Raw genomic sequence first — 24,054 nt, 5'->3', positions numbered from 1 at the left:
ATATTCCAGGATTCTTTCTCCATCTCAAGTTTATTTAGTTCATAGTTTGAGAGGCTGAAAATCCAACCAGCATAAACACTGGCAGTGGTGAAGGCTTGTTGGTGGGTGGTGGGAGTGTTTGTGGGAGGAAGGGATCACATTTCGAGACAGCAAACCAGAAAGCTATTCTCCAGTGGGCGAGTGCAGGCTTTTGTAACCTCTTTCTCTCATGAGAAGGACCTTAATCCCTTCTGAGGGCAGTGCCTTCAGTGATAAAAGGACCTCCCCCTAATGGACCCCACCTTTTCAAGCTCTGACCACAACCCAACATCGCCAGACTCAGGACCAAATCTCAACATGTGAACCTTTGAGGACCACACTCAAACTATAGCAATCTGCAAAGCCCCTTTTCCATGAGAGGTATCATGTTCACAGGTTGGGAATCAGAATGTGGATATTTTGGGGGCCATCATTCAGCCTACTACTTTGTATGACAACAGTAATGCACACCTAGGTCTGTCCATTTTACTCCCCACATTTTGACAAGCTTGTCCACACACTACACAGAATAAAGGATTCCATTTGTTCTGTTGTATAAAAGTAGCAGTAAGTTATTTAATCTCATTATAATGAACTATATTTGAATTTCTCTTTTTAAAAGTTGTGCAATGCCCATCAATAGAAAGTAAGGCTCCATAAAATGTGAGAGTTGTTGTCTGATACAGATGAAAATTGTGGTAATGCTAGAAAAGGGAGCTAAGAATGTCTGGTCCAGGAAGGAAATAACTGAATCTAGAAGGATGTGATACATAGTGATAAGTAGGGTATTGATAAAGATGAGAGCAACTGACAAATATTGAAAATATCAGCTCCTAGTTTAGGATTTTCCAGAAGCTTCTACACTCCTACTTCCTTTCTCTGCTCCATTGCCTCAAAGAGGATTGCTGGCTAAGTGTCAGCCTCCTGAAGGATGCCGCAGAGAGGCTGCATGGCATCTCACTGGTGAACAGTAGAATTCCCTTTGCCAGTGTCACGTGGTACCAGTCACTCCACCAGCGCCATCTTGCTACCGGCCAGGTGAGCAGAACTGCCCCTCACCAATACTGTCTGAAAGAACCTTGGCCTTAATCTTTTTCATCTGTGACAGTGGCCTGAGCATGAGTAAGAGAAGGTAGTCAGAAGAGGAGAAGCAAGAGAGTGAAGGCTTAGCCCCAAGACCCGGCAGAGCACAGCCTCTGAATGGTCACAGTGTAGACCAACAGATGGGTGGATTTCGATCAGATATTACTCTTCACAGCCAGAACCAAAATCCCCTTCCCTACCCAGTGTTCCCACACTCTACCTTGAAGTTTCATGTGGGTTTCAAAGAACCACTTTCTTTAGAGACCTTAGGGTAAAACTCGGGGCTATGTGCTTTATGTAGCTATACATAGAAGGTTTTTATTTTAAAGAATGATACTAATGTTCCATGGTGAAGAGATCAATCCAACAGCCAATATTTTTTACTATTTATACAGTGCTGGGCACAGGCCAGTCACTGTATTGGGTAACATGGAGCAAAAGACAAGATTCACATTCTGAAAAGAGTAAAAATTCAAGGATCAAGCCACAAGGCGCCACCAACCAGTCTAAGATAAGGTCCAATGCATGGTATGGATATTTGCTTTTGTTTTGTGTTGTTTTGTTTTGTTTGTGGAACTGGAAATTGAATACAGGACCTGTGCTCTGAGCTACATCCCCAGTCTTTTTCTATTTTCTGAGACAGGGTCTCGCCAAGTTGCTAAGTTGCCCAAGCTGGGCTCAAACTTGTGATCTTGTCTCAGCCTCCCAGAGTGCTGGGCTTACAGGTGTGCACCACCATGCCTGGCTTGAACACAGCGTTGGAGGTAAAAATCCTTTCTCCTGTAAGGACTGGAAAAGGATAATTAACGAGGTGGAGATTTGAACTAAATTCAAACGATGGATAGAAAAGACAGAAAGTGATGTCTAATAAGAGGAATAATGAGTTCAGCCTAAGGCAAACTCATGGGTAGATCAGTAGATTAGTATTTGAGGGCTGCCTTAGCAACATGCCCCTCTATTGGCTAGCTTAAATCAATGGAAAAGTATTATCTCACAGTTCTGGAGACAGGCAGCCTGAAATCAAGGTTTCATAGAGCCATGCTATCTTAGAAGGCCGTAAGGGAGAATCTGTCCCATGCATTTCTCTTAGCTTCTAGTGTTGCTCACAGTTCTTGGCTTGTGGACACATTGCTCCATTGTCTGCCTCTGTCAGGACATAATATTTTGTCCCTTGTCGTGTGTCTCTCTTTACATCATCTTCTCATGTGTTTGTACTTCCATATCTCCTCTTCTCTTTAATAAGACACCAGTCAAATTAGTTTAGAGCACCGCCCCCCCCAGCCTAGTCCCATAGGACCTTGTCTTCATTAGGTGTATCTGCATCTATTTCTAAAACAGGTAGCATTCTGAGGTCCCAGGAAAAGTGTGAATTTAAAGGGGACACTTCCAACAGGTTGGCAAGAGCAGAAGTATCAGAGAGAGGAGAAGCAGGAGGTAAAATGTGGAGAGATGTGTGGGATCAAATGATAAGGACCATGAATGATAAGAACATAGATTTTTTTAAATAGGTGAAGATTGATAGAAGGTTTTGAAGTTGAAATTGTCCTCTCCTTGCAGTTTTAATAATTAGACTAGAGCAGTGGTAGCAAACCTATGACTTGTGGGTTATCTTTCTTTAAAGACAAAAGATGTTAACATAAAGGTTTTTTTTCTAAGCCAAAGCCTTAGTATTCAGGTTTAATTGCAGTGTTGGCAGTTTGTGATAAATAAATGGGTTTTGGGTTGCAGTTTGGGCACTCATCTCTAAAAAGTGTGCCATCACTGGATTAGAGAGTAAAAAATGGGTAGGAGGAGGATTTAGGTGATGACACCCAAATGTGGAGAGCTGGCATTGGAAACACTTTCTTTTCCCAGTTAGGCTGGGAAAAATCAGATTCTGTTTCTTTTTTATGGGAGCTCTGGAAAAACTTAATACATTAGTTTTCCTCTAAGTCCTGTTTTCCAGGCAAAAGGACAAGAGTGTAAAAATCTATTTCCGACACATGCTTAAAATACCCACGTTGAGATTCTAGTTTTCCATGAATGTGGTGGTTACAGATTGATTCTATTCTGTGTCGGTAGTGATTTCACTTAGTGGTGATTGCTGTCAGAGAGTGCTCATTCATCTTCCCCGTGTTGCTTATCTGGATGAAGAAAGTGAGGTTCAGGGACTTACTCAATTTGACCAAGACGACAGTGAAAGTGTTAGCGCCTGGGCTGTGACCCTAATCCACAAACTGTGTTTCTTTTCTTTAATTTTCATACGCTTCATACATCTTTTACTGGAGGCCAGGCCAGGAAGAGTTTCTTTTGCACATAATCCTTACATGAACACACATACAGCATCTACCACAGTTTTCCCTCATTCCTTAATTCACTTGTAATTCAACTTTTTATTTTGAGATAACTGTAGATTTGTATATAGGTACAAGAAATAATACAGGTTCTCTGTCTATGCCCTTTGCCTATTTCTCCCTAATGATAATACATCATACATCAATGCTTTTTTTTTCTTTTTTTTGGTGCTGAGATTGAACCCAGGACTAGGAATTACATTCCTAGTCTTCTTTAAAATTTATTTTTATTTTTTATTTTGAGAGAGTCTTGCTAAGTCAAAATTGCTTGAGCTGTGCTTGGAACATGGATCCCCCTTCCTCAGCTCCCGGAATGTTAGGGTTACAGGTATGCACAACCATGCCTAGCTGCAGTGTATGCTTAATATTACACTTCCCAAAGGACACGTGAAATATCTTTGGGTCACAACCTTGAAAGTAATCATTTCATATCAAGTCACTCTTGAGTCCAATTTGTTGTACCATTAAATTCTAAGATCTGCTCTGGTTATTTTTTATTCTACATCAGTATCTTCGTCCATTTTCTGGTACTATAACAATAACTATAACAATAAGAGGTGTTCATCTCATGGTTCTAGAGGCAAGGAAGCTCAAAGTCAAGTGGCTGCCCCGGTGAGGGCCTCATGCTGTAACATACATGTGGGTGGCACCACATGGCAGGAGCACGTGTAAGAATGTTGAGCAGTGTGGGCAGAAAAGGAGATCAAGGGGACCAGGCACTTTATAAGAATCGGCTCTGTAGAGGGCTAAGCCACACCTGTGAGAACTAATCCGGTCGCTTGAGAACAATATTAGTCTCTTAAAGACCCTATGACCTAATACTGCTTCATTGGCAACCAGAATTCAGCACTTGTTTCAGTGGGAAAAAACCATTACAACCAGGTGTCCATTAGAAAGAGAAAACATGACTATCGACTCTGACCACAAATTGGTCTTGGGAGATAACTTCTCATGTGATTCCAGGAAGAGTAGAGCATGAAATAAAAGTGATTGCTCCCATGGCCTGCTGTGTGGAGGATCCATTTCTGGGCATGGCTGAGTATGTACTAAAGATTCCAAGCAGAATGAAGGTGGGACCATTCTCCGCATCTGATATTTCCTTGTATATCATTTTGGGTTTAATCACTAGTAGGTAGTGAGTTGTTTATCAACGGGCTACTTTTAAACTCAAATACACCAGTAAAAAATATATCTGAATTTCTAAATCAAGGTCAAAGATTTTCAAAGGTGATCAAAAAAGTACAGATGTCTTCTGAGAAGTTACTAGGAATTTAAGTAACTGAAATCACATCAGGCCATCAAGGGATTGCTAGTGCCCCCCACCCGATGTGAATCAACCAGTCCTCACTTCCGTGGCAACCATGTGTAATACCCAATGGGAAGAATGACTTTATGCTGGAGAATAACCAGGAGGGAGAAACTCATCACTGAAGCTCCTAAACCTCAGTGAAATATCAAGAGACAAGAATAATCTAAGTAGGTAGGAAAGAGCTAAAGTCTCATAGTCGCAAGACAGAAGTGAGACTGTCCAAGAACAGCCTACCGAGTGGGTGGGGAGACTTTTCTGCCAGATTTGCATGGACACACACCCCCTTCCTGCTTAGACAGACAGCTCAGAAAAGCCTCCGGGGCACTTCCGCTTGGTTAATAACCCCACAGGCAGACACTGTAGCAGCTGTGGAATCCCGTCCTTTCCTTGAGGAGGCAGCTGCTGACAAGCCCTCAGCCAGCCCCCACATCTCTTGTCCTTGGCCTCTTCATCTCCTCTGCCCATCTTGCAGTCACTTGTGCCTAATTGGGAATTCCAGTTTGTCCAACTGCTCTGTCTCCTTCCCACCTCCAGGTCTTAGGATCACCAGCCAGTAGGACAATTCTGCAGGGCATTATCTAGTCATCTTCTGGATGGTGCAATTATACTTGTCCTCATCTTAGACGCGCCTCTCATGGACTTTTAGCTCTCAGATGCTTTGTGTCAGAAGGTTCTGAATACTCAGCTCATCCTTTCAATCATCTGTCCCAATCCATGAGCTCAGTCCATTTACCCATAAGGTCCTTACTCTTCTGCCTCCATCCTGAATCTCACCAACTCTCTTAACCTACTCCGCTACTCCCAATGTTACTTACTCCAGGGCTATGCTTTGAATGTGGTCCCCAAAGATCTTGTGTTGGAAGTGATGCCTGATGTGGTAGAATTGAGGGGTAAGACCTTTAAGAGGTGATTAGATCATGAAGGCTCCACTCTCAGAAATGGGTTAAATGGATTTAATAAAAGCCTAATTGAATGGACCATGGGCATGAGTTCCTGGTAAAAGGATGAGCTCATCTTTCCAAGTCCCTCTTCCTCTCCTCATCCCTGTCTTCATCCTTCTCTCTCTCCCTCTGGTCTTCCTTCTTCCCTTTTCCCTTGCTTTTCCATCTTCTGTGATGGGATTATGTAGGAAGAAGACCCTCACCAGATATAGAGCCTTCAACCTTGGATTTCCCCATCCTCCGAACTGTAAGAAATGTTTCTGGTCGTAAGTTACCCAATCTATAGTATTCTGTTATAACAACACAGTAAACTCAGACACCCAGCCTCATCCTTTTCCACCACCTTCATGCATTGCTGTATTGACTCGTTTCCTCTAAAACTTCATGCTAGAGTAGAACTACAGAAGAGTGAGAAATGGAGATAAGAAAATGCTCTTTCTCTAGAAAGCTTAGGTGTGTTAGTTAAGCCGTGAGGGAGACAGGGGTATCTGCCAGAGTCTGTGCAAATGTGAGTAAAAGCTCTGCTCAGATTTAGAGTTCTGTTCTTAATGCTCAATGATCCTACATTGAGTATCATCTATGTTCTTGCAATTCTTTCACAAAAGTGCCCCAGATACCATTATCTTCATCAACAGGAAACTCTCCAATTATGTTGGGGTCACCCCTTCTATCCACTCAAAGGATCAGCTATCTAAGGGAATTAAAAGGGAATGAAAACCTGATGATAACAGCAACCAAGAGAGTAGGGCATGGCTACTGCTTGCAAATGCCATTCTTGCTGTTGTCATAGGACATAAGATGCTAGCAGATGCTCAAATGATGAGATTTCCTTTTTTACTCATTTCTTGCTCAACAATATTCTTTTGTAGTAATGATTGGCAGAGATATTAAAATACTTAACCTATCAAATAGGATTTAATAAAGGCCTTTTGTCTCCAACTGGCACAGGGAGTCTAGTTTAAGGCTTATATATGGGAACATTTTAATTAATATGCATACTTTCACTGACATATTTTAAAATAATACTTCACTAACTTGATGTCAGAGTCAGTAGCATTAAAATATCACTGTGAGCACAGTAGTTGTAAGCCCGGCAAAAAAAAGAGTGTTTAAGAAATTTGTTAGATAACCCCACCATCTCTAGATATGGGCCAGCAGGAAATGCATCATTTGGTGAATGAAATTCTACATTCATGAATGACCCTTCACATGCGTGACATGTCTGCTTGGGCTAACTAGTACAAAGGGATAACTACTGGGAACAGAGATCACATTGGGGTGAATGAAAGCAAAATTTCTTAGCTCTAGTTCCAAGTTGCAAAAATGAATGATCTCAAATATTTTCTACAAGTTTATCTTGGATTTCATGAAAAGAATTTGCTTGTACATCAGAAAAGCTTGATTCTGGTCCCATTGCTGCCATTGTCCTGGTCTTACGGTTTTAGAAAAGTTAATAAACCTCTCTGGGTATTATGCTTTAGAAAAGGGAATGCATATTTACTATCCTTGGGCCTCATTATTGTTATTTGGAGCACATAAAATAATATGGGCAACACACAGGGCTACCAGTGAGATATAATCTATGCCAAACCAAAGTCAACTCAAAATCACCATCACCTCTTCTCCGTCTGCAATGCAGAGGAGACTCCGGGGAAGAGAGGTGATAAGAGGCATTCTCATGAGTTGTCAAAGAGAATGAGAGGCCATTATTTGGTGGGTGTGAAAAACAGATGTGTAGGAGAAGTGCAGACATGAAGTTAGCAGGGGTTTCTAGACAAACACTAGGAATCACACACTTCGTGTAACAGACAGCTGAGGTCAGTGGTAGCCGTTTGTGACACCTTGACATTCGCTGGCAGGGTCTTCTGGTGAGCTCCTGGGAATCAGCCTCTTCTAAACACACATTCCCTCATTTTCACTGCCTTATATGTCCCAACAGCTGCCTCTGGCTCTAAACCTTTCCTCCTGGAATCCCTGGCTGCACTGGTTTTTCTGAATGGAGCCTGTTGGTACATGATTATAAACTCCATGCATTCTTCTGAGTCATGCCCACAACCATTAACAAAAGGAGAAAGTTAATTAACCATTTTCAAGGGAAACAGTCCTGAGTGAATTCCATTTCTGGCCATATGGTGGAACTGTGACCTGAAAAAAAATCTTCCATCACGAGATAAAGGCACCTACAATGTTTAATAAAATATCAATTTTTTAAAAATCCTTCCATAAAGACAAGAAAATAATGGAAATTCTCAGAATCTAAAATGAAATAGAAAAATTAATGAAAAGAATGATTTAAAAGCAATGTTTAAAAAGATAATCACTGATTATTTCTCATAATTTATGAAAGATTCAAGAAGTAAAAAAAAAAAAATCCACACAAGACTAAGGGTAGACTGTCTAGCCACTGGTGTGGCACTGCAGACGCATTTGACAAAAAGAAGATCTTGAATGCAGTCAGATTAATAAGATCCTTTTCCTAGAAAACTATCATCCCACACCCACAAGCACTGATTCTGTAGATTCAACCAATCATAGACAGGAAATACTTGGGAAAAAAGATACATCTGTACTGAATGTATACAGACTTTTCCCTTGTGGTGATTCCCTAAACAATCCAATATAACAAGTATTCATATGGCATGTACATTGTAGTAAGTATTATAAGTATTCTAGAGATTATTTTATGGGAGGATGCACTTAGATTCTACACTAACGATATATTGCTGTTTATGAAACATTTGAGTATCTGTGGAGTTTGGAATCTCGGGGGCTTCCTGGGACCAATCTCCTGCATACCAAGGAGCAACTATACCATCAGACTGAGGGCTGTGTTCTCCATAACCACAAAGAAGATAAGAAGTGAAATAACTGCTTAAGGTGCTAGAAAGCAACAACAAAAAGCTGTCCACCTGTTCATTCAGCGAAAATATCTCCTGAGACATGGACTTTACCACCCATAGACCCTCGCTAAAAGAAATTCTACAGGGCTCACTTCAGAAAGAAGAAATAAGAAGTCAGAAGGGAGATGAGAGTCTTCCAGAGCATAAGCAGTTTGTCCAGTAGTGATTAAAAAAAATGAAAACGAAAACTGAAATGAACTGAAATACAGGACAAGAAATCAATTTGGGGGGTAGCGATTGGGATTAGGCATTCCCAGGCCTCTTTGGTTTACTGGTGGGTCTATAGATAAAGATGCACGTTACCCATTACCGTGTTACACAGGCATGGCATATTTCTAAAATAATCACCATCACAACAAAGATGGAATATATGACTTCTGCACAGGTGGAAGGAAAAATTGAAAGGGGGAAAACGGTCAGAATCACGGTCTGAGGCTACCTTGATGACAGCAAGGAACAGCAAAGAGAAGTGGTGCAGAGGAGATTTGAGCTAACTAATGTGGAAGTGGCTCATGGTGAAAAGGTCTTTTGTACAGACTTGCATTGCACCCTGCATTGCAGTCTCTGCTACCGTTGAAAGTACAGCTCTTATGCTACAGAACTCACTTCTAATTGAGCTACTCCAGTTAGTACTGTTGTCAGACTTGGGGCAGGAGAGCAACATGGACACTTCGAACAGATTTGAGAGGAAAAGTGCAAAGTTTCTCCAATATTCATTTCAACTAGTGATTAAGTAATCCATTTTGTTCAACCTTTTACTAGAGACAGGTACACTGTTTTCTAAGGCTTATTCCACAGGCTGCAATCTAATAATCCTAATTGTGATCAGAGGATGCATTTGGTGGATGGAGCAGTCTCCTTCTGATCCTGACAGTTGCCTGGGGGAAGATGTCCTGGGGGGTTTCTGGCAACTAAGACAAAGCTCTTGATCCTAACAAGATCACTGGAGGTGAACAAATTGTGTGCTTTCCATACTGGGCGATGTAATAGCTAACTATAAATTTGTTTATTTTTTCCATTTCAGTGGATGGTGTTTGGTTTACATGTTATTAAAGTTTCAGGATTGGGTTGTAATGTCCCCAGCATGTAGTTGATTGGCTTAGTGCATTGCCCTACTGTCAGCACGGGAGGTGTGTGCCAAACCTACAGGACCACTCAGGCCTTTTCCTGAGGGGTGGGCTGGAGTGCGAGCCCCATTTGTACTTGGAATTCTCATATTGGGAGACTTGAGCAGAAGCTAATGCTCAGCCCCCCCCCCCCGCCAAGCCTGTGCTAGCTGCCAAATGCCTGGATGTGAAACCCCGCCAAACCATTATAGAATTACACATTAGACTGTGCCATCTTGTCTCTTTAGCTTACAGCCATTCTGGGAACAAGACAATAGCCTGCTGCTTGATCACTTTCCTGAGTCTCCTTCTCTAGAGTCCAGGCTTTGGAACTGACCATTTCACGAGAAGATGAAAGTCATAATGTGGACAGAACAGCACTTCCTCCTACCCCCAGAAGCAGAGGTGGACCTCATGATGTCATTTCCTTTTTCTGAGTGCCCTAGTCCTCACAAGGATTCTCACATGATGAGAGCAGGATGGGCTAATTAGGAGTTTCCCTCAGGGCAGACACTGTGGTTTAAGCAGCCTGAGGAAGAATCAAGTTCTCTCAGAATGGACAGGGCCTAGCAGGGTGGTCTGAGGCCCACCCCCGTGGTCTGTTCTTGTTTTCTCCATGCACCAGCTGTCTCCACATTGACAAATTCAGGGCCTCTGTTTTAGCTCCAGCTTGCTCACCTCTCTGCAGCATTGGATACAGTAGACATCTCCCTCTTTGAATGTCCTTATCTCCTTTGGCCCGCACTTCCCTCATTTTTCTCCTGCCTCCCTCTCTGCCCGTATCCATTGTCTGCCCTCCAGGTGATTTTCTTCTGGGCCTGCTCCTGGCCTTTTCTTTGCCATGATCTTTCCTCAGTCGCTCACATCCATCTACTCCCAGGGCTGTCATTCTCTGTGTGTGTCACTGTGCAGCTCAGACCTCCCTTGAGTTCCAGAGTTGCATCTCTACCTGCCTCTCTGACCTTGCTGTCACGGACACACCTGTAAGCATCACCGACATGTCTGGGGTAACGTGTCCAGGACATATTATACTCTCACGGCCAAACCTAGCCTGGGCTTTTCCATTTCAGATAACGGAACTACTTTCTTCCCAATTGCCTAAGACAGAACCTGGCATTGACCTTGTCATCCCCACCCATCTCACCATCCTCACGTCCAAGCCATTCAGCAATCTCCTCCAAAATCAGCAGAAATCCGTGACCACATTGACTTCTCACCTGAACCATACAACACCTGCAATCTGGTCTTCCTGCTTCCATTCTCAACCTTTTCCAGAAAGCAGCAAAGCAGACTTGAAAATATTCTTCTTCTTCCTAATTCTCATCAGTGGATTCCCATTTCACTTGGAATAAAGCCTGAATTCCCTGTGGCCAACCAGGACTGGTCCACCTGGTTTATCAGGCTTAAAGCCAGACCTAGACTGAAAGTCTCTCTTCTTGGTATCTGTGTCCTAGCTGTTCCTGACTCTCCTCTTTTCCTGTGAGTCTATGGAGGCTCTTGCCTACACCAGGACCTTTGCACATGCTATCCTTCTTGCCTGGAATGTTTTCCGTCTGTTCTTCCATGATTTGTTCTTATCGTTTAGGATTTAGCTTAAACATGACCTTGGAAAGGCCTTCCCTGACTAGTTGGCATAAAATATGTACTTCCACTTATGCTCTTATACAGATTCTTTTCTGTACTGCTTTTCAGTGTTATCAGGTAGTTCCTTTAAAAATGATTCACCAAACAAAAGTATTCCAGGTCCTTCTTGTCTCAAATAAAGAATTAGCCAACACAAGCCAAAAATGGTGCCAAAGGTTTGTTTCAAAGGTGAGGGCAAAGGTGAGGGCTGACAAGGGAAGAGAAGAACAAAAGAAAGGGTAAAAGCAAAAGTAAGACTGCACCCTGTGCCTGGGAGATGCAAGGTGGGCTACTGTGAAGAGTCAGGCAAGTGAGCTCCTCCTGGTGCGTGGTCTTCTTTATTGTGCCCACATCTACCGGGAGCTCAGGAGAAGTTGTACTACAGGGCCCTGGCCTTGTCTCGGGATCTTGTCATGGACAGGTCCCACCCGCTTCTCCAGCCAGCTTCACCACAGCCTGTCTTCTGTATCAGGGGCACATGATTGTTGCCTCCGAGTTTTCTTGTTTATAGAAAGTCTCACCCATCAGACAGTCAAGTCTGCAAGGGCAAGGATGTATTTGTTTGTCTTTTCATCCCAAGCACAGCAGCACCTGGCATGTGGCAGACTCCTAATGTAATGAAGGTTGCTGCATGAGAGAATGAAGGAAAGCTCCACTTCTTATTGTCATTGCTTCTCTGTGCCCTTGACTGACGCCCGGGCTCCTCCTTCACTGGGGCAGAGTGGGGTGTGGTGGGGCCAAGGGACTTCGAAGTCAGAGAGAACACCCTTAGAGTCTGTGGGTGGCACTTACATGCTTTGAATTTTGGGGATATTCTCTTGTACAGAAACTTAAGGGTGAGGAAAAGTCTAGAGAGTTTGCTGGTGCTTTGAATTATCACTGGGACCTTTGACTCTTACATCTACGACATGTGTTATATTAGTGACTGATCTATGTTCAAAGCAATGCACAGTCATAATAATGACATCTCTTTCATGGAGACTTGTTTGTTGTGATCCAGGCTGGGGCTCAAGGTAGTTGCTCTCTGGCAGACATTTTTCCATGTTTACACTTTCCTGTCACCACCACTGTTGGGTGTTATTAGGGCCACTGTGTATTCAGGTAGCCAAGGAGAGTTCAAGAGGCCATTGTATCTGGGAAGAAGAGTGGCAGAGGCTGAAAGTAAGAAGAATAAAAGATGGTGGAGGTGACCGGGGAGACAGCAGTCAGTGGTCAGAGAAAAGGGCAGGAGAAATGGTAGAACAGTCTCTCTCTCTCCCTGGGAAAGTTTGCGAAAGGCCAGTTTCCCTCTTTTTGGTTGCTGGCCGATTAGCAGGGGTGCTGGGAGATATTTGATAATGCACAATCAGGGTTTCGTACTAATGGGCAAAGAGGGCTGGTACTGGCATTATTCATGTCTTTGAACAGTGGCTCGTTGAATGTAGAACTTCACAGGTAAGGACAGAACCAGGTCTCCGTGGCTGCTCTGGAGCCTGAAGTTTTCACAGTTCCTCAATCATCAAGGATACTCTCATTTGGAGGGCAGAATTTAAAAATAAGCCTCATAGATGCAGGGGCAGTTTCAGTATTTCACTTCCTTTGGTAGGAACAGATGTTACTAGTGAAAATTCAAATTTGAAAGCTGAAACTCACGCACACACACACACACACACAGGTTTTTTTCTTTTGTATTCTTTAAGTTTGGAAATCAAAAAATGCACAATCATTCAGTCATTTCAGAGGGGGATTCCTGAGCACCCTCGGTACAAACTGTTCAGGAGTGAAAGCTTGTGTGTTTTCAGTTGTGTGTTTCCAGACCTATGTACAGTTTCCCAAGGCTGTAATTTATTGTTCTGTGATGAGAAGGGGTTTTGTGATATTTGGAGAACTTTTGCTTTCTTTCCCTAAGAAGACCATGAGAAGGAAGGGAGCAGTGGAGGGTCTGCCTTGGTGCCCAGCGCATACGTTCACGGGAGTGTGAGGGCCTGCAAGCAAGTGCACTTCTCACCAACTTCTCCTGCATGTAGGTCCCAAGATTTTACGCTCACATACTTACACTTCCACCCCACTTGGGGCTGGTGGGAGAGACGGCAATGGCAGCTGTGGAGGTGTCTCCATGCTAACCACACCTATCTCTGGCTCACAGGAGGTTGAAACCCAAGGTCCAGAGCCCTGGAAAAGGAATGCAGGTCTCAGCCTGCAAGGAAGGACAAATAGTTTGCAAATGCAAGGGATGAGCTTACAATAGTCTTCTTGTCTCTACACCCAGTGGACTCAGTACTTCTTTTCAATCTTGGACACATTTGACCCCATTTTTCTTGAAATAGCTTCTTTTCCTTTCTTCTAGACTTACTGTCCACTGCTGTCAATTTCCTTTGCAAAACGCTTTTCTTTTGCCTGTCACTTAAATCAGTAACCCTCAACTGAGATTGACTTTGTCCTCTGGGGGACCTTTAGCAATGTCTGCAGACAGTTTTGATTGTCACAACTAGAGGGCCAAGGGCATGCCACTGGCATCTAGTGGATGGAAGCCAAGGATGCAACTAAAAGTCTTGCAATGTACAGGACGGTCCCCCAAACACGAAGAGTAATCCGTTCTAAAATGTCAGTAGTGTAGAGGTTTGAAAACCCTGACCTCAGGGTTATGGTTCCTCAGCATTTACTCTCAGATCCTTTATTATTCCCACTCATACAAACTCTCTGTGTATCCCTTCTACTTCCACTTTTAAAAGCTCTAACCACATTCAGATGGCCCCTCAACCTCCGTCTTCAGCTAGATTTCTCTCCCGAGTTCCAAACTCGTATATGAACCAACATACTGAACATCTTCAGTTTGATAGTCTGTAGATAGCCCCTTTAATTATCATTTTGTTGCCTTTTGGATTTTCAGCAAGAAAAATAGTTATAATTCAAAAAATAGTCTGTGATGTGTAATTATCTAAAATTAACTTTTATGATGAAATAACAAACCATGATTTGGTGACGCACTATGAGATGATCAGACCTGGCTTAGGAGATCAACAAATTCTTGGCAAAATATCCTTCAGTCTTTTTTTTTTTTCTTTTTGGTACTGGGGATCGAACTCAGGTCCTTGGGCTTGCGCAGCAGGCAGCAAAACCACTGAGCTAAATCCCCAGCCCATCCTTCAGTCTTTTAAGGATGACAGATTTTGACCTGGTAAGCTTTCCTAAAAGGAAGCAGCTCTTTGAATTAAACAAAGATTTGTTTTCTTTCATTATAGACTCCAAGGGCTAAACCCTGGGTATCTGCTGCTGCCTAACCTTCACAGAGCGTCTGCCACATTAATGGTTCAGGACAAGCTAGGTCCTGGGGTGACACTATAGGGTTGCTATAAATATATTTAAATTCATTAATGTTTCTTTTGAGTGCAAAGACCATATCTTATATACTTTTCAATTGCCTATAGTGCTGAAACAGAACTGAGTCTCATAAGATTGTATTTAGTGGGCATTGAATAAGTGCATTTCCTAGGGCAACCTCTCCTTTTCTTCCACTTCTAGGCTCCATTTACAACTATCCTTTTCTCTATTAGCAAGTCCCTCACAGTGTGCTCATGTGACCCCAAATCCTAAGTCATCTGATGATGCGGATTTGGGAAAATCACCAATGAGCAACTGCCATTCTTCAGAGCAGCTGGCAAACCCCTTTAGGATACCATGATGGTCAGCAAGAAAAAGCCAGAGGCAGTGAGATGTTAATCTTGATTGTCAAATCAATTGGCTTGGGAGATTAGTAAAGCACACTTCTGGATTGATTTTGGTGGCTCATGGAGACTATATCTGGTCCTTGGTGCCCTCCTCTCTGCCTCTTTGGCAGAAAAGTGAGGTGAGCAGATTTCCTTTGCCACACCCTTCTGCCATCACGTTTCTGCCTTGCCACATGCTTAAAGTAATGGAGCAACTGATCATGGACTGAACCCTCTGAAACTGTGAGCCAAAATTGACTCTGTCTTTTCAATTGCGCATGTCAGGCACTTAGTCCAGCAATGGAAAGGTGACTAACACAGGCAGAAAAGAGAAAGTGTGGAAATTGGTTACTTGGGAGGTCTGACACTTGGAGGGCTTGGAACTTTGCCCTCAAGCTAGTGCCTATAGGGTGCTTCCCTGAATCACTGCCATCTCCCAGGGAGAGGAGCTGCCTACACGTTCTGAGTTCTTTATTGACATGGTGATGAGATATTGGAGACAAATGAATGAAACAGGGTACTTCCAAAGCAAGAACAAATCCCAGTGCTCCTGAGACTTCTTTGTTGAAAAGAACAATCTCCTCCCTCCAACTTGGAGCAGATTTCTAGAGAGCTGCCCATCTGCCTTTCTTTAAAACAATCTTCCTATGTGCCATGTGGAGCAGGCAAAAATGCACGGAGGAAGAGTGGGTGGCAGACTGAGGAAGAGGAGGGGGCATAGGAAGATATCTAGCAAAGCTTCCACTTGGCCCAGCATCCCAGTGGAAGTTACCAGATCATGGAGTCCCAGCTGGACAAAAGGCAGCCTCTGCTGGCTTCGTGTCTTCCAGCTTCCTGCAGAGCTGCCAAATCCTACAGGAAGGCACATTCATTCAGCCAATAGTTTAGTTGCCATGATGTGGCACCTCTTGGTTGTTCCCAGGAGTCACACTTGCTCCCAGGCTTCTCTCTAACCTCCAAACCAATTCCTAAGACTTGAGGTGCCAACTGCAGCCAGGAGGAAGGAGAAGGATGAAAATCCGGAAGTGAGATTGACTCTGAGACTCACCATCCTGGATGCAGGCTGGGCTGGGTCGGTTTTCTGCCCTAAGCAGATGCCTTCTCATACCTCTTCTGCCTCTCTGTCCCCACACATTTATTAATGCCACCAGTAGGAGTTGGCCAGAGTAGGTTAAGCACTGTGCTAGGCCCTGGAGGGAGAGCGGTGACAACCCTAAAGCCCGAGTTGCTTCTGTCTCTGGAAGGCCCTCGTCAGCGTCAGGCAGAAGTGTGAGGATGTGGTAAGATCAAGCACAGGGGCTCCAGCCAAGCCCAGAACGGGCACTCGCTAAAGAGTGAGGATTTAGCCAAGGATCATGGAGCCCTGGAAGGTGGGGAAAAGATGAAGAGGGTACAGGAAGATAGGGACATGTAAGGGACATGTCAGTGGTGGGAGGAAATGGTAGCTTCCATGGAAAGGCAGAGGGGTGAGGGGTAAAGAAGGGAAGCATGCACGGAAGGGAGACAGAACAGGCACCAGATCACTAGGGCCTCGGACCACACTGACAACTCCATGCTACTCTCTAATAAGAAAATCAGTCAAAGCTTTTTTGAAGCAGAGACTAAGACAGAAATCTTGAAAAAAGTAGATGGGAGCTTTGCCCTCCAAGAGTTTCTAATCTCATGGAGAATAGGAAGGGGAAACACATGAAACTGACAGTGTAAGAAACAAAACTGAATCTCCTTGAGCTCTGAAGCTCAGGGCTAATCCAGATCCAAAAATCCAAAAGCCCCAGGAGAGACAGGAAAGAGGGCATCACAGGAGGAAGCAGTCAGAGACAGGGCCTCTAGGGCTGCAGAGGGCTTAGGACAAACCTCCCCAAGAACCAGGTGGGATGGTTTCCATGGTGATGCTTCTTATTTGCAATAAAATGGTATGACTATTACCATTGCATATATATATCATAGATAGATAGATAGATAGATAGATAGATAGATAGATAGATAGATATTTGCGATACCGGGGATTGAACCTAGGTCTTTTTCACTGAGGTACATCCCCACAGCTCATGTTTTGTTTTTTGAGACAGGGTCTTGCTGAGTCACTAAATTGCCCAGGCTAGGCTCGAACTGGTGATCCTGCTGCCCCAGCTTCCCAGAATTCTGGGATTATAGGTGTGTGCCATCATGCCTGGCTATTACTGATTTTTAAAAAAATTTCTTCAAGGATTTACAACTCTGTGGCATCAACAGTACATAGTACCTGTACCACAGGCTTTAAACAAGTAATAAAAATACTGCCTGGCATCTGACTCATAATTGGAACAAAAACACCCGTGAGAAAAATAGTACCTCCGGAGTCTGTCCACTTCTCTGATCACAGAAGTCTACACAATTATGCAATATCAGCCCCTTACTGTCTGGGTCCCCTTCATTGGGTTGCATTTTATTATGCTGTCCTCAGGTGTTATTAGTTTATGGAATCTAGAACTCTGAACTGTTTGCTGTAAAGACACTGTTGAAATCACTAACCTGCTCACTGCCCCCTAAATGGAATGCAGTGGTAGGAATTGACTTTCATTCTACTTACTAGAGGAAACTATTTTTTTCTCTACAAAGAAAAATAATCCATGTCTATTCCAACTGTCTCTTTTTACTTTGACTGTCTGGCAATGTATTGCTGACCTTGAGTCTCAGTAAGAGTACCCCAGTAAGCCTTCTGCTTGTTGCATTTGTGTTTCAACCTTCTGAGTCCTCATTTTCTTTTATATCTTCTCATATCAATGTGTGAATTTTGGGGAGGAGGTATCTCAAAGCCGTGCAGGGCAAGTTGAGAGAGAAAAATGAAAGAACTAGATTAAAATTTAAAAAGGAAGAATTCCAGAGAAAGAAACAGGTGGAAACAAAAAAGATAATAAGGAAACTCGTTTGAGTGTAAAAAAGGGAGCCAGTTGAGATGCTGTGAAGGATAAGAGGTGAGATTAGGGAAGGAATCTAGATAGTGGACTGACACAGCCGGGAGCCACAGAAGGCTTCTGAGTGGGGGAATAGCAACAATTTGATTTAGAAGATTGGTCTCACTGAGTTGTATCAAAAAATGTATCTGATCAGGAAAAAGCTTGCAATGTAAAACTTGGGAAGATTAAAGAATAAGCAGCTAGGGGAAGCATTTTGAGGGAAAATCAGATAAAGTTGGAGATGAGACATAAAGGAATGAGCCAGCAGCTGTAGAAGGTAGATAGGGTTCTGTTATGAGTGGGAGCACTCAGTTAGAGGAAGGGTCTAGACAGGCTGCAGGGGTGGAGCGAGAGCAGAAAGGGACCAGCAGAGCCAGGTGCACTCCTGAGTGTCAGCCCCAAGACTGCAGGATGGAAATGGTCACTTGGCCATCAGACTGGACTCTTTCAAAGTTCACCAGCTTCCTAGCAGAAGGAAGGAGCTCTGACATGTTGATGAAACTAAGTATTAACCCATGGATGCCAGCATGGCAAGTCAAAGATCACTTAGAAACTTCTTAGACGACTCAGGAAGTTGGCATTTAACCACCAGTTTAGTCCACAGAAGAGTTCATAAATCGTGGTATGATTTTATTCTTTGGCCCAGAGGACCACTTATTTCTCTTCTGGATCAATAAATACTATTCCCTTCTCCCCCCACCATGTTTTATTATGACACATTTTCAGCGTAAAGCATGAATGAAAGAATTTCACCATGAACACTTATGCCATTCCTCACTTAGCTCCCACCACTCATAGTTTCCTATTTTGGCTTCAGAACCACTGTGTCTATCTATCTAGCCATGTATGAACTCGTCTTGTTTTGGGTACATTTCAGAGTGACCCGTAGTACACGTTATTATTCTTCAGGGTAAACAAGACTGCTGGTTTTGAGCCTCTGTGTGCTTGCTGGGCCAACCGTGCCAGCCCATCTGGGCTGTGCAGATGCAGAGGAGCTCTCGGAGGGTGCAGAGTCTCCTCCAGCCCAACTCCAAGCATTTTAACAGGGACTCTTTCATTACAGAGCAGCCTTGGCCCTGAATTCTTAGAAAATGGAAAGAAATTTTTAAAAAATCAAATTCTTTCAAAACTTCAGCATTTGAGACTGAAAAACAAAATCCTGCAAGTAATGTAGGTGGAAGATACTTTTTAAAAGTCACATGGAGATAAAAGTTCTGTATCCGGTGCATATAGTTCCTAATTTCCTAATATCGGGTTTACCTCAAGCAAAACTACACCTTTAGTCATGTAAAGGACAGAGAGGATACAGGTAATCAGTCTCTGCTTTGGGATACAAAATATTCCCTGAGGAGTGTCCAAGACCTTCCTCATTGTCCTGTGGGAAGTTAGAGGCAGAAGGAGCAAGACGTAGGGAGAGGGGAGTTAGTGATGAGAGAGTTGTTAGCTGGCAAATGGATGGTAACAGCGGAACCAGGGAGTGCCTTAGCCGGATTTACAGATCAGCTATCACTGCCTGTCTTACTGCATGGAGGTTGCAAGTTTAAGGAGCAAGATCTGGCAATGCAACAAGAAGCCGGGTATAATGATGCTCCATTAAGGGTTGCTTTTGTTTCCATTTCCACTTCTCTTGTGTTTATAATTGATGTTTTGACCATCTGTTTGTCCCCAAGGAGCATTTGTGAAGACTTCCATTTTGTAAATAAAGGAAGACATATCTAATATAACATAAGCACAGAAATCTTCTTTCATGTACCCCAAAATGAAAAAATCTTGTTAACGAACTAAACCTCATTGAAAAGTCTCTATCCATTAGCACCCAAAACAAACCAGAAGCGTCATGTTGGGGACTTGGAGGGAAGGTCATCGTTTGGGCGGAGCCAATATCAGGGGTTAGTTTTCTAATGTAAGTGTCCCCCAAGCAGAGAAAAGAATGGGAGACCTGAGACACATAAGAAGCAGGCAAAGTGATGCTGGCCCATTATTTCTAGTGATTGGGTTGAGAGGCCGGAAGCTGGCTCCTTGGTTTAGCTTGGTCAGCTCAACTCAATTTAACACAAGAGATAGTTCACCAGGAAATGGAACAGAGGAAAGAGGCAGAGATCACATTTTAAAATGTTATCATTTGCTTTTTTAAAAAAATTTGGTGATTGAACTGAAGGCCTTTGCATGGAGCTTCATTCCCCATTCCCTTCTATGTTTTATTTTAAAACCGGGTCTTGCTAAGTCACTCAGTTGCACAGTCTGGGCATGAACTTGTGATCTTCCTGCCCCAGCCTCCCAGAGTTCTGGGATGACAGCTGCCATGCCTGCCTCATATGATTTTTAAAATGTGCAGGCTTCCTGAATTTCTTTCACTTGAGAATATCAAAGGATCCTGAGCCCCCAAGAACCTTAGGAAAAGCCTATGATCAGTCTTCATGGATGCAGCCCGTGGAACCCCCATGACCCTGGAGAACTGTCGGTTCCCGGTTATCTCGGTGACTAAGTCTTGTCTCTTTTTCAAGTCAGGCCAAATGTCACCACTGTCACTTAACCCCCTTCTGCAGTGAAACTGTCCATAACACCTCCTTATCTGCTAGGATGAGTAGAAACAAGTCTCAAGTCAGTATCATCTTTTCCTAGTTGCTACTCATGCTATCACATAAGAATGTTCCGTGCGCTGGTAAATCTTAGTATTTACGACAAGGCTATTTTGTACCCAGAGATTTTAAAGTGCACTTATTATACTAGTACTGAAATCAATTATTTCATGCTTATTGCTGTGTCTAAGATATTCAGATAAAAGTTGGCATTATACAAAGGATAGGAGGAGGGAAAGGGATGGATATGGCAAGAGAAAAGAATGAGATAGGAAGAACACTGTTCTTACATTGTCCTAGAAGGCGACAGCTACAGGAAAGTCTACCGGAGGGATGACTTCATTGACAAGCAGGGAAACCACGCTCCTCTCCTTTGTTTACACACGCCATTGTTTCAGCTCGTGATGCTTTGTTTACTTCGGAAGGAAATATTTTACCCGTCGGAGATAATTAATTTTTGTCAGCTTCTCTGTTTATAAGGGAAACTGAGAAACTGTTAATTGAAATACAGAATGAGTCACTGTTTTCAGTATTTTTGGCAGCATTTTAATTTGTGTCAATCCTAGCCTAATTATTAGATTTTTTGGAAGCAGAAAGCATATTTGATTTTTCTGTTACTGGCTTTTTATCCTTCTTTTTTGGGGGGAAATATGTGCTATCTGACAAAGGTTATGTAATTTATGTCAACGTGAAGTGAAATTACAGTACGTTTGCAATACCAGGCTCCCCATCTACGGCAGCTCAATATTTAGAGAGCTCACAGAATGTGGTCTTCCTTCTTTGCTCATGCCCACTCCCAGCCCCAACCAGAAAATGTGATCCTTTTAAAGACCTGTTAGCTGGTTTGAAGCCACAATCTATGGCCCATCACTAATGACATCACGGAAGTAAATTTCCCAGAAGCCATCAGGGAGAATTCATTTGGAAATCCAATTGAATGTTGCTAGCAAAGGGCAGGCTCGTCAAAGAGGTGACCAGCCATGCATTCCCAAGTTGTTTGCTGTAAAAGTATTAACCACTGCGAACTCATTTACTCCTAATGCAAACCCACTACATTATTCCACAGGAATTCTGTTCCCAATGATCATTAATGCAGAGAACTGGGAGCCACTGATTGTGGGTAAAGGTAATAAAATCTGTCAGATCAATGGCCAGCATAATGAGCCTGTTAATGGCTCTTAATGAGCAGCGGAGGGAAGGCAGGCAAGTGGCTGCACAGGACAGACAGCTCTATTTCTTGTCTCTGGAGGTGGCCTCTGGATAAAGACAGCATTGGTGTCAGTCATGAGTATTGTAAGGGTCCTGGGGCCACCACAGCTATGAGATTTGGCACCAGCCATGGACAGGGAAGGGGACCCGAGAGAGTTCTGCTCCCACCTTCTGAGCTGTGCATGCTGCAGCCTCCTGCCAACCACAGGCCAGGGGACATGGAAGCCAGGGGCACCTAGTACCTGGAGTCTGGGTGTCCCAGAATCTTGCCCGCAGGCCCCCTGGGCCTACCACTGCCATGAAGGATGACAGTCACTCTGGTAATAGTAACAACCACAGCTAATGCTCCCTGAGAGCTCGTTAAGTATCCTAACCTCAGCTCACAGCAGCAGCCTTTAGGAAGAAGTCCTTCCTTTTCATTGCCCCCATTTGGTGAAGCAGAATCTGAAGTTTAGAGACATTCCGGAACTAACCCATCGCCCGGAAGTATGTGTCCTTAAACATCACACTTCCTTATTGGAGGAGACACAGAAACAGCCTAAAATCAGACCAAAGAGAAGTACAAGACACGAGAGTGGGCCTGGAATTTCTTCCATTTGTCTGTCTAGCCAGCCAGGATATTCAGGACCAACGCCAGACAAAGTATGGAAAAGCGAAAGTTTTCTGGCAGTGCTATTTCTGAGGAATTCATTACGAAAAATGTGAGGTCTTCAAAGCCCTTAAGAGGTGGCCTGTGTCACCCAGCTGTGGCCTTGCCTGGGGACCCCAGAGAGCCCTGTCCACCCAGTGATGGCCCCATCCCTGTCCTTAAGACTTGGTCTTTCTTGCCTTACCCTGGCTCCACCAAACCTTACCATATTTCTTGTCATCTGAGAGTCATCTTGATCTCCTGATTGGGCCCTCGGTAGCTTAGCTGAGCCTGGAACAAGCCACTGCTTCCTGGGGATACATCCTGCATGAGACCCAAGGGACAGACAGCAAAGGGTGCCTGGGGTCACAACAGGAGTTCCAGCTACACAGGCTGGCACAGGAGCACAGTGGCACTCCCAAGCCCCAGGGACTCCCGTAACTGAGCGGCTGGCAGCCACCCACGGGCTCAGGATCAGGACTGGAATGGGGCTTGCAAGTGGGGGGTCTGGGTGCAAGAGTTTCGAAGAGCTGTGGCAATTGGGGCAATGAAGGAGGAGAGACAGCTGTGACAGTGACAAATAGAAAACAGTAACACTACTGGACCTTACCAGTAAGGACAGAGGGTGGCAGAGGGCTTTGTAAATGTTTTCAGTAAATGGAAGGACCATTTCACTCAGGCCCCAGTTACCTTCCTGGATGACCAAGAAGTGAGTGAGCCCCGGCGGCCGTGAATCTACAGCACCTCTATTCCTAAAGGTGGATTTCCTTGCTCAGGGCATTTCAAAAATCTTGTTTTCAGAGTTTGGAAGATGAGAAAAAGCAGATGGTTATGAGGAGGGGGTGTAGGGAAGGAAGGAAGCAAGGACCGTTTCAGAGGGACACTTATGTAAGCCCCATGGCACCTGCCACCCTCAGCACAGCCAGCCAGCTCAGTCCTGAGGCTCTGTGTGCTATGGGGAGTGCGGAGATAGTAGGGCGGGCTTTGTGCACCCCAGCCCAGTTTGCAGATATCTGTCCAAGGTGCTAGACCGCGTGGCACAGGCTGTGATTGCAGGAGAACCGAGAGAGAAATTAGCAAGAGGAAAGCACCGTGCAAGACTGCACTGGCTTCAAAGAACATAGAGGGTCAGAGGGGAGGGAGAGAACATGGGGTCTGCACAGGGCAAGGAGACACCAACAAGAGTCTGGAAGTGGCAGCAGCACACAGGGAACAAAGGAGAATGTGGGACACTGCCTTGTTCCAGTGGAGGGGAGTGTAAGTGTGTGTGTGTGTTTGTGTGTGTGTGTGTGTGTGTGAGAGAGAGAGAGAGAGAGAGAGAGAGAGAGAGAGAGAGAGAGAGAGAAATAGACCATAGACCGTGCGTGCATGTAGGAGTGTGCTTTTGAGAGTGAGTGTGTATGCTTCTGTATGCACATGTTAGGGGATGTATGTGTGTGTGCATACACGTGTATATGTGCTAATGTGAGATAAGCAGGACCAGTGAGGGTGATAGAACATTTCAAAGAGTCTTGGTAGCCAGACAGAGGAGTATGGATCAACGTGGTGGGAAACAGGTCCCTAAAAATCCATGGAGCTTGATGCAAAGCAAGTTTAGGATGCTGTCTGGCTGTGAGTATGTAGATCGATGGAGAGGAGAGAGAGAGTTATGGGCACTGTTGGCACTCAGCGCACCCTGTCCTTATGATTTTCCAACTTTTCTC

The 24,054-nt window shown here is 44.0% G+C and overlaps 1 protein-coding gene, 1 long non-coding RNA gene and 1 pseudogene across 9 annotated transcripts in view; 2 read left to right on the top strand and 1 right to left on the bottom strand.

The window, feature by feature from the left end:
• The window catches only part of LOC147826187 (uncharacterized), a 118,466-nt gene that overhangs the window by 14,384 nt on the left and 80,028 nt on the right, over nucleotides 1-24,054 (bottom strand). The window lies entirely within an intron of this gene.
• Adtrp (androgen dependent TFPI regulating protein) overlaps nucleotides 1-24,054 on the top strand; it is a 64,974-nt gene that overhangs the window by 19,619 nt on the left and 21,301 nt on the right. The gene's annotated exons all lie outside the window — the stretch shown is intronic.
• The window catches only part of LOC147826189 (protein FRG1 pseudogene), a 31,059-nt pseudogene extending 7,005 nt beyond the window's left edge, over nucleotides 1-24,054 (top strand).

The sequence above is a fragment of the Heterocephalus glaber genome, unplaced genomic scaffold, assembly GCF_053883595.1.
Source record: "Heterocephalus glaber isolate CG9 unplaced genomic scaffold, H.glaber_assembly_v1.0 deba00001472, whole genome shotgun sequence".
NCBI lineage: Eukaryota > Metazoa > Chordata > Mammalia > Rodentia > Bathyergidae > Heterocephalus > Heterocephalus glaber.
The sequence above is the reverse complement of the archived record's forward strand: the minus strand, read 5'-3'. Positions and strand labels throughout refer to the sequence as shown.